The sequence below is a fragment of the Pectinophora gossypiella genome, chromosome 23, assembly GCF_024362695.1.
Source record: "Pectinophora gossypiella chromosome 23, ilPecGoss1.1, whole genome shotgun sequence".
Taxonomy (NCBI): Eukaryota; Metazoa; Arthropoda; class Insecta; order Lepidoptera; family Gelechiidae; genus Pectinophora; species Pectinophora gossypiella.
Window position 1 is genome coordinate 8724547 of NC_065426.1, and position 10736 is coordinate 8735282.

Sequence of the window (10736 nt, forward strand, 5' to 3'; positions counted from 1 at the left end):
AGTGACAGTGATAAAAATGTATGGGTTTGACATGTCACCTTATGTCAATCTCATACACTTTTATCACTGTCACTGTTGATTCTCCGAAGGACGTAATATACGATCACGACGACTCGATTACTCTAGCCATAGAGGCAGCCAATCAGCTCGCGACACCAAACACTTCAAGACCCCGATAATGACTCCGCCGGCGTAGTCGACGATTTATCGCTATCGACCCACTAGGGTCGATTAATTCTTTCAAATATTTTTCCTCTCAGACGACGCCCCGAGCCAAGTTTCACGCCCACCCGGCCTGTTGTCTTAAAGGTTGTACCGGGTGAGAGCCTTCAGCGCTCCCCATTTGTCCGGCCAAGTAGTTAATGCCATCTGCGGCAAATCTACAATAAGTCACGTCAAAAAAAAAAACAGTTGATTCTTCTTCGTGTGGTTTGTGAGGTGAATTACCAACCTCATCAACCCTGTTGTCAGGGTTATTACTGACCCACCATAGCCCCTGACATGGCTCATGAAACGACTACTTACTTACATAAGTATGTTAGTAACCGGGACCAACGGCTTAACGTGCAACCTTAATCGTGTAACTTTATGTCAATCCCATACATTTTTATCACTGTCACTGTTAATTGTCATAATCATTTTGCAACTTGGATACGGCTACTGTTCTGTGATAACATAAATTCACGACTATATCCCATTTGGGGTAGTCAGAGGTATATTCATCACAAGATGAACTAAGTAGCCAAACCTCACCGAGCTTTCTGTTACATTAAGATGATAGGTGGTGAGCCGTATCGCAGTTTATAATGGTCGAGCCGACTGTGTTAGTGTAAAGCGCACTTAAGAGTCCGGTACCGGGGTTTGAACTGGCGCTCCCCGATTCAGAAATAAGCCAGTGAACCACAAGACATCAGAGACTTCTACACAGTATCAGTGGATTTATTTACTTTATGATTATTACTAAAGTGCTAGGCAGTTATTTCATACAATTATTGTTAAATACTATCTTCATAATTTTACTTTATTATTACACGTATCAGAAGAGAAGTGTAAAGAGAATATTCTTACTGAATATTTGTAGGGTTCCGAAGCTCAAAAAGAAAAATTGAATCCCGTATTATATTTTTGTTGCCGTTGTAGGTACTCATACAATATTTTTTGAAGTACGGACCTAAACTTATGATTTTCGAAATAGTTTTCGAATTCATGTTTGGATCGTAAATGCTCAGCGGTGAAGGAAAACATCGCGAGGAGACCCACATATCCGAGAAATTCTTTTCGGAGGTATGTGACCTAACCTTTATTGGGCTGGGTTTCCCTTCGCTAATTGACAGGCAGTCGCTTTTGTAAAAAACCGGACCTGTCAAATCTTTAGGTTAGGTAAGCGGACGTAATGGGATGTTATAGGTATGGATACAACAAAATTGTTTAATTTAAAATAATAAAGAGATAAAATCTCAAATATGCAACTATCTGGTACACATATACGACTGTTATACACGGAAGATATATTAATCAAATTACCAAAGTGTATTTTTTATCGTAATAAAACGTAAAAAACTTGATCCAATTTTGACAGTTGGCCGATTATCCTAGGTTCTCATCTCAATCAACAGAATAATATTATTTTTTGCCGGTTCTAGTATTTTATTTAGACTAAGGACGGGTTTAATTCATAGGCGATTCTAGCGGAGACAATTTTATTAAATTATTGTTCCACGGCTTCCTTCCTTTTCTTATGACACGTACAGGAAAGGGATAGAGCTGGTTTAAAATAATTCATTTACGTGAATAGGTATGCTAAAGATTAATCCGTTTTTCAATATAATATCTGACACCAGAGAAATTAACGTTTAGTCTACTTTTTTTCATAATTATAATCATTTATTTGCTTAAAACATCATTGTCTATGTTTGACACATTCCACGTTTGACACATTCCACGTTTGACACATTCCACGTTTGACACATTCCACGTTCGACAGATTCAATGTTTGACAGATTCCACGTTTGACAGATTCAATGTTTGACAGATTCCACGTTTGATAGATTCTACGTTTGACAGATTCTACGTTTGACAAATTCTACGTTTGACAGATTACAATTTTGACAGATGTAAGTCAGCGGTGAGTGCATGTGAAGCTTGTATGGATCTTGGAATATAATAAGACGTCACGTGTTTCGAACGCGGTTTCGGATGGCTGTATCTACTTTTAAAAGAAGTTCGGTGCGACGTTTTTTAAATTATTTTTTACGTATTTATGTGAACCGTAAACGCTCTACTCTTCTGATTTGTACTACAAAATAGACCTAGGCTACCTGGTGATTAGTTAGAACTACATAATGACCTGTGAGCTAGATTTAATTTGATAATAACTGTAGTTAACTATGGCAGCTTATCGCTACATATTTTAAGAAGACCTTGGGATTTTTTATTGATTATGATTTTATTGATTGGTTCGTTGCGCGGGGAGTTAAGTAATTAGTATTAATGCGAGTAAGCGACGTACAAATGCTTTTAACAGGCTATAAATTATGAAATTCTGATTACTAAATATAGACAGATCTAAAACTAACGAAAAACATATTTTTTTTCTATTTATCTTATTTATGAATATTAATCAATAAAACGTAATAATAAGTCCGACATTTTATTACGTTTTTCTATGACGTCACAGTGTGCTTATTATTATTATTTATATATTATTATTAAGGCCTTAAATAACATAGGTATAAATGCAAAGATAATAATGTCCTGCTAAATTGCATAAGCAATTTGATTGCAGGATCAGAGTCTCACTAAGACATGGTTAAATTACAAAAACTGAGAATTAGGTACCTGCTAAGTTAAATCTAATATATCAATATATTCAATCAATATTTTTTTATTTTATTTTCAACATATTTTCATACAAATTCTATAGTCATTTTGTGTTTTGACGTTTAGTAAAAAATAATTGATTTGACTAGTTGGAAATCAGCCTATTTCTATACCTGTTTCGTACAATGACGAGTCTACCTTACCGGCAATGCCATTAGCGTGAATCACATTCACGGGTGAACGAGCTAACAACCAGAGGATAGGTTTACAAGCCGCTGTATTATAACCGTTGTAAATAATAATAAAACTTAATATCGCATGCTTCTGGAGTCATTTTGGGTTCCGTATCGTAGTTTAAAGAGATAGCCATCGCAGCTTTGATCATCGAATCTTTTTCCGGCCAAGTAGTTAATGCCATCTGCGGCAAAGCTACAACAAGTAACGTCAAAAAAAAACAGCTTTGAACATTTTTCTTCTAGTATTTTTACCCGACTGCGGCGAAGCAAAAAGAAGAGTTATGTGCTTGACAGCTATAGATAGATAAAATACTTTATTGAGCACAATGGACACAAGATAGAGAAATGTACAACGGCCTTACTACTCATGCAGCAATTTCTTCAGCAGCAGTCTCTCTACTACTTACTAGGTCTCTGTGATTCTGTGGTATATTAGCCTGTGTCTAAAATTGGGAGCGCCGGTTCGAACCTCGGCCTCGGATTTGCACGAATGAGTTATTAATTTAGTATGACATAACTATTTTCCGAATGTAGCGATTCTATTTAAAACTAGTTACATAACCGTGGACTTGGCTCTCCCGGCATTCGCTACTTGGCCGGCCAAATAAATGCTTATTCATCTATCGAACAAAAACCATCTAATGGGTCGATTGGTCGCAGGTTAACCGCAAAAAATCGATAGTTTTTGCTTAACCTTAACAGTTATGGAAACCATTACTTAACCGTTTTGAGAACAGGAAAAAATACTACTATAGTAGATAGTATAAAAAAATGAGAATTTAAGTTCTTAATCGATTTCTGATTAGCCAACCGAATGGGTTCGTAAGAAATTACAAATCAGTTCCTTTTTTGTGTTGTAAAAAATGACACTGTGTGACACCGACTTGGTTCTAGGGAATGCAATCCTGACTCGAGATCGCAAATTCGAGATCCCGCGGGATTGGAAATATCAAGCCCGCGAGATCCCGAAATTTTCAGGATCTCGTCTAGATAATAAAACAATGTAAAGTTACGGTAGCTGAAGCGATTAAAACTGCTTGTTTGTGAGGTTAATTGAATCAAATTTTTTTTTAACGAAAACAAAAATCTTTATTAAAAATCAAAATCAAATCAAATATACTTTATTGCACAGAAATAAATTACTAAAAATAAATTATAAAAATAATAATAATAATAAAATAAAAATAAATTATTATTATTAATTATTTTTTCAATATTACTAACTAAATAATTAAGTTTTCTTTCGAAATCAGCATAATCACAACAAAAAGTATATAACTCAAGGAGATTCGTCCAATCCCGTCAATCTCGAATGGGATCTCGTCATGTTATGTTTCGAGATTGATCCCGAAAAATTAGAGAGATCTCGCGAGATCAGGATTGCATTCCCCTACTTGCTACTCAAACGGGGAGCACCGGTTTGATCCCCGGTACTGGCATTGCATCCATGAGTTATAAATTTGTCTTACGGATAAGTGCAAAACCTTGGTGTCAGGGTTATTATTGAGCCGCCAAAGACCCCTGACATGGCTCACAAACACAACATGGCTCATTTTAACATAGTAAATGCAAATCTATTGTCTAAATACTTCATTATTGAGTCATCAAACAAAGATTTATAATAATAATTAAATTAAAACACAAATAAAATTAAACAACCAAAACTAAATTAATTAAAATAATTTATTAACCACATAAACTGTGTAGTTGTACCGTTTTGGGTGTAATTACGAAAACTAGCAACGAATTGGTAGAACTTTATTGCCAATTAGACAAAAATGGTGGTTTCTGACTGATGACAGAGTAATGTGGAATTCGAGACCACACAAATTTTTCATTTTTTTAACGTGAATTCAATAATTATAGAGTTTAATTTTAAATTACGTATAGATAACAGAATATTATTCTTGAAATTCTATGATTCTATTCGTAATTCATAAAACAAATATAGGTTATATATTATACGTATTAATAAAACTAATACTTAAGTGGTGGCGAATGTACCATTAAAGTGAGTATTATTTATAGTTTACATATTATGTATCTTAATGTCGTTTAAATAATAAGTGACATTTTATTATAGTTAATTTAGTCTGAATATACGTTGTATTTTAATATTATACAATATTTTTAATTGAAAAGAGAACGTAGAAAAAATAAATAAGTGTTCTTAGAACTATTTAAATAAAATGTAATAGTATTTAGATATATTACAATATCGTAAACGTGGCTGCAAGTTTATTCTGATTACTTGTGGCTCTGCCCACTCCGTTACGGCGTGAGTTTTATGTATGTATCTCATTACTCTGTGCAATCTTGCATGTCTGACGCACGTCTCTGGCCCACGAGTCATTATATTTTATTCGTTCACCTCTACGTGATATTCCACAAACATTGCAGTCTCTGAATAACAACTACTCTATCATTTTGTTGTTGCACATTTCTGATAGGAAAATGTAAATGCAGGACTTTCCTAGTAAGATAACGCCCCGCTTGGGAGCGTAACATCCACAACCCTCACTGTCCCGTCCGCACGCGGGTGAAGAGTTGCCACTCTGCCTAAAGGCCAGCTGCCACGAGGTAAATTGGGGTCTGTAATCAAGACGACGTCTCCCACCTTGAAATTGATATTTTGCTTCGCCGTTGGTCGTTGCGCCAAGCAAGAAAGATACTCGCCTCTTTTAGGATGAGCTATTCAGCTCATCACACAATAGGCTAGTTTGCAACTAATAAAATTAATTACTTTTTACTAAACGTTAAAACATAAAATTACTACTAGTATGAAAAAGCACACTGTGACGCACTAGAAAACCACGATAAAATGTCGGACTTGTAATTAAGTACGTTCTTTTTCATTTAAAATTCATAAAAGTAACGTAGAACAAAAGAAAATATTCTTTGTTACTTTCAGATCTGTCTTGATTTAGTAATCAGAATTTCATAATCTATTTTTAACCTAGTACACAACAGAATTCACCAGAAGATAACCAGGGGGATTAAAAAGGCCATATTAAAGCGATTTATCTAAAAAAAAAGCAATATTGCAATAGTTTTCAACTAGTCAAATCAGTTAATTTTTACTAAACGTCAAAACACGACATTACTATGGAATTTGTATGAAAAAGCACACTGTGACATAGAAAAACGTGACAAAATGTCGGACTTAATATTAGGTGAGTTTTTCTTGATTAAAATTTATAAATAAGTAAGTTAAATAGAAAAAAAAGGAAAGGTTTTTCGTTAGTTTTAGATCTGTCTTCATTTAGTAATTATTATTCCATAATCTATTTTTAGCCTAATATACAACCCAATTATATTACCAGAAGATAATGAGGGGTTAAAAAGGACACATCGAAAGCGATTCGTCTAACAAAAAAATGCAATTTGACATTTGCGCATATAAAAGTAAGTGCGCAATGCGAACTAATGTCAAATAGCATTATTGCGTATCTAGAACTATTGCTTTGATGTGGCCTTTTTATAAACCTCGAGGATCGCCATTTTATCTATCTACCTAACTAACGAACCGTGGCAAATTGATTTCGCGATCTCGTTAAATATTTTTACACGTGAAATTGATCTTATTTACGATGTTCTAACGACGTGTCTTAAAATTCAATAAACATAAAATCGCGTTGTAAATTAATTTGCGGTTTTATTAGTGCTTATGTTGACTATAAAAATCGAGTCGGATTTGCATACTTATTAGGTATAACTTATATATTTTGGTTCTGTCTGTTAGTGTCTATTGTGTAGAGGTTTTTCTTGCCGCTTCTTTTCCCGTCTATACAGGTTGCGAGAAGCTGCAGTAGATTTAGGTGGTTTTCGTTATGTTTAAAATTGTAATGATGTTGCGTACTGAATAAAGATATTTTTGAATTTAAATCGAATAAATTTGGGTATTATATAGAGAAAACCACGCAAGCGCTTTAAAAAAAAAACACATTTTGATGTAATTTTTTTTATCAAAACCGCAATTTAATTTAACTAATTTCAACTCGGGTAAAAAAAAATGATAAGTATGTCAAGTTCTTTTTTAAACATCGTTATTTATTGATGTCGTTTATAATCTGAACCGATCAATAATTAATAATGTAACTTTTGATGATTTTCTGTCATAAACTGTTACTGGTTTCGTAAACGTTCAACCATTAAATATTTTTAGAAGACACGTATTATGAATAAATTAAGTTTTTTTTAGCAACACAATAGTAATTCATTGCTTTGGAATTTGTTTAACTGTTCCCCTTTATGTTTCCTTGCCGGACACTCGGCTAGACGCGAGGATGGTCATTGGACAAAGGCCGGCAAAGAATGGTCGCCACGAGATAGGAGAAGGTCAGTGGGTAGACCAGCGGCCCGGTGGTCGGAAGACTTCGTTGCAATGGCAGGAAGGATGTGGTAGCGCAGGGCCGGAAAGAGTGGTGAAAAATGGAGAACCTGAACTACTAACCTGAAGATTTTACAGATTCGGTTTTTACAGAAGACCTCCGGATCGTCAGACTAACGCTCAAACCACGGAGGCCGTAAGACAGGCCCTAAGGTGAATGCTAACCTATCAAATGCCTATTTACTCTAGCGTTGCAATCTCCAACATATCTTTATAGGCATTAAAAGGAAACATCACCATCAAATCAAACATCGCGAGGAAACCCACATTCCCGAAACAATTTCGGAGGTATGTAACCTAACCTGTATTGGGCTGGCTTTCCCTTCGCGGTTTGGAAGGTCAGGCAGTCGCTTCTGTAAAAAACCGGACCTGTCAAATCTTCAGGTTAGGTAAGCGGACCCTGTGAAAACGGGGTAAGCCAGGGGGCTGATAATCGGAATTGTGACTTCATTGACTCCACTGGCAAATAAGAAGTGAGATTCTTCATTGACTCCTCCTGTTATATCCTCCGTCTTCAGCGGCGACCTCGAGGTCTTCCTCGAACTCAGCTTACATTCGGTATCTTTACACGGCGCTTCAACCTTCGTTAATTTACTTTGTTAAATTAGACGTCATTAATTACGTATTATTTTGTTCGTAGTATGATAATAATTATGCTCGACTCCAGTGAGTAAAGTCCTTAAGTTAATAGAAGGTCAACTTAAAATACCAAAATGCTCAGTTGAAGCTGAGCTTAGTGGAGGAAGAGTTGAGAACCTCCTTTTTTGAAGTCGGTTATGAAACCTCTTATCCTAATGAAAATACAACTTTCACCGATGACACGAACAACTAATTATTAGGTTATTTCTTCACCTTATGGTTGTTTGGAAGAAATCTCTTTAAGCGATAAAGCCGCCATTTGTCATGTACTTTGTACTTTTGTATTTTTTTCCATGTATTTTGGTGCAATAAAGTACATTATAATTTGAATTTTAATGATGGATGATGAACCGTATAAGTAATGTCCAATTATCATCCATTCTGATGATTACCATCCTAGAAAATTTCAACGAAATTCCTCTGAGATCTGGCGATAAAATAAGCATCAAATTAGGTACTTAAATAAAACAAAAATAAATACATCACTCAGAAATCAATTCGAATTTGTTTAAATATACTAAACATTTTATTAATACCAAAATTACGTGCGACTTTTCTACTAAAAAGACAATTTGGATTAATTTATTCTAATTTAATGTCCGAATTGCATAAATATTTATAAAATTGGTAACACGTTTAATATATTACAACTGGTTAACTTTACCAGTTTTGTGCATTTATTTGAATGGTTCGAAAGATCTTGCTTTCGCTAAGTAAATTTTCTTTTAGATAAGAAAAATGCACCTACAAACAAAATAGACAATTTTTTTTAATCATTAGATTCATTACCATGGCTTAATTTCTACGAGGGAAAGTAGAAAGAGGTACGCTCCAGGGGAGACCTTTGCCCAGAAGTGGGACGTATTCAGTCTGTTTATGTTTGTTGTGTTAAGGTACAGATAAATATGTTGCTAGAAAAAAAAATAGGTAGGTAAGTTTAAATATTTAAACTTTAGATATTTCAAAAATATTTCTATATATAAGAAATTAAATTAATATTCTACTAAAAATAGACAATACAATAATTTTCTGTTTACAAATCACACTCAATTTCACAACACAATTTTATTATGATCAGAAACATACGTAACTTCGTCACGTCACTACCCGTCTATATATGTATAATATATTATTTTTAAGTTAAAATTAATGCAGGTGAACTTTGTGCTGATAAGTAATTATCATCTACTCTCATGACGTTATAATATACTACGTGAACCTTAGAAAAATAAAAGAGTCGTCTTAAACTGTTAGCAGGTAAATATTTAAGGTATTGTAAGGAAAGAGGTCAGGCATTTGCTCAGCACTAGGACACAGTTTAGAGAAAAAAGAAATTGTAAAAAATAATTCACAACTTTACCTGTAAATATAAAGTCTACATTTTTCTAATAGTCCACTTTTTAACACAAAACAAAAAAACACTGGCACAAATAAATCCTACTAATTCACTTTAAATTAAAAAGCGACACAGAGTAATGTAACAACGAAACGTCATAAAAACTAAATTCGGGATTTGAATTTCGAACTTCGTTCCGCGGAATCAGCTTGTTAGAAAGACGCGTGCGTTCCGAACAAGCTCACAGCATCCACTAACGTTTGAAAATGGAATGGACCGGTCACATTCTGCGACTGCATTTATTTTATTACCGGCCAGTTAACTATTTACAATATGTTTAATCTTATTTTAATTCATTACTCTGTCTTCTTGATATATGTAAGTCGGATTATTTGTTTATTTATGGTTTCTTTATGGCATTTCCTTGGAATAAATAGTTTTGCGAGAAATTAACATATTATTTGGAAGGATTTGATTTTTAATCAGCTAGAAGCCAGATCTAGTTAAGTCTTTTTGTAACTATTTCCTTTTATTTTGGCGCAATAACTTACATTTGAATTTAGAATTTTAATATTTTCGGAAGTTACAGAAAAGATAACCCGAAAGTGATATGAGCAATAACCAAAGTTAGATTAACTTTGTAAGTATTATTGTATAAGTCTGTTCACTTAAATTTAGGGTTAATCCCATTGCCCACAAGTCGTCTTCAACTTGTGGTTCTGCGCACGATTACAGCTTTGAGTTACTTAATATAACAAATAAGTACTTAATTGCACACACAGGAAAGATGAAGTCCAGTAACAAAAGAGAAATAGAAACAGGCGGCCTTATTGCTAAGTTGAAATGTCTTTCAGGCAATTTATATTTAAGTACCCTTAGGACCGAATTTACGTAGATAGATATGTACGTGTAGGCGTAATACAGTGGAATTTTATAGCAAATAAATCAGAAAAGCCAAATAGGACAATGCCACTACAATCAGCGCCTATATTGCTCAATAGTAACATCTTCCAGACACCTTACACCTTGCATTAGGTTGTTTATGGAGCAAGTCATAATGAGAACATTTAACCACATCGTTGTACTGTTGGAGTATGCGATGCGTTTTTTGTAAGTGAACAAGTTCGACCATATCGGGAGTCGTTTTGACGTAAGTACATATATGTCGCCAGGAAAGTACTCGGACCGGCTGGTACTTGCGAATTATACGCAATTTTAGGGGTCCCTTGTGAAAATAAATGAATCGCACTGGGCACACTTAGGCCTGTCGTTTTCTTCTTCCGGATAAGAGCTCAGCGCTCCTCATTTGTCCGGC

General features: G+C 34.5%; 1 protein-coding gene across 4 annotated transcripts in view; it reads right to left on the reverse strand.

Annotated features, from left to right (window-relative positions):
* The window catches only part of LOC126377577 (protein Wnt-7b-like), an 82591-nt gene extending 72921 nt beyond the window's left edge, over positions 1 to 9670 (reverse strand). For all 4 annotated transcript variants that reach the window (XM_050025385.1, XM_050025383.1, XM_050025384.1 and 1 more), the window contains exon 1: positions 9446 to 9670. The gene's annotated coding sequence lies outside the window, so the exon portion shown is untranslated. The remainder of the gene's footprint in view (positions 1 to 9445) is intronic.
* Between the last annotated feature and the right edge of the window lie 1066 nt (positions 9671 to 10736).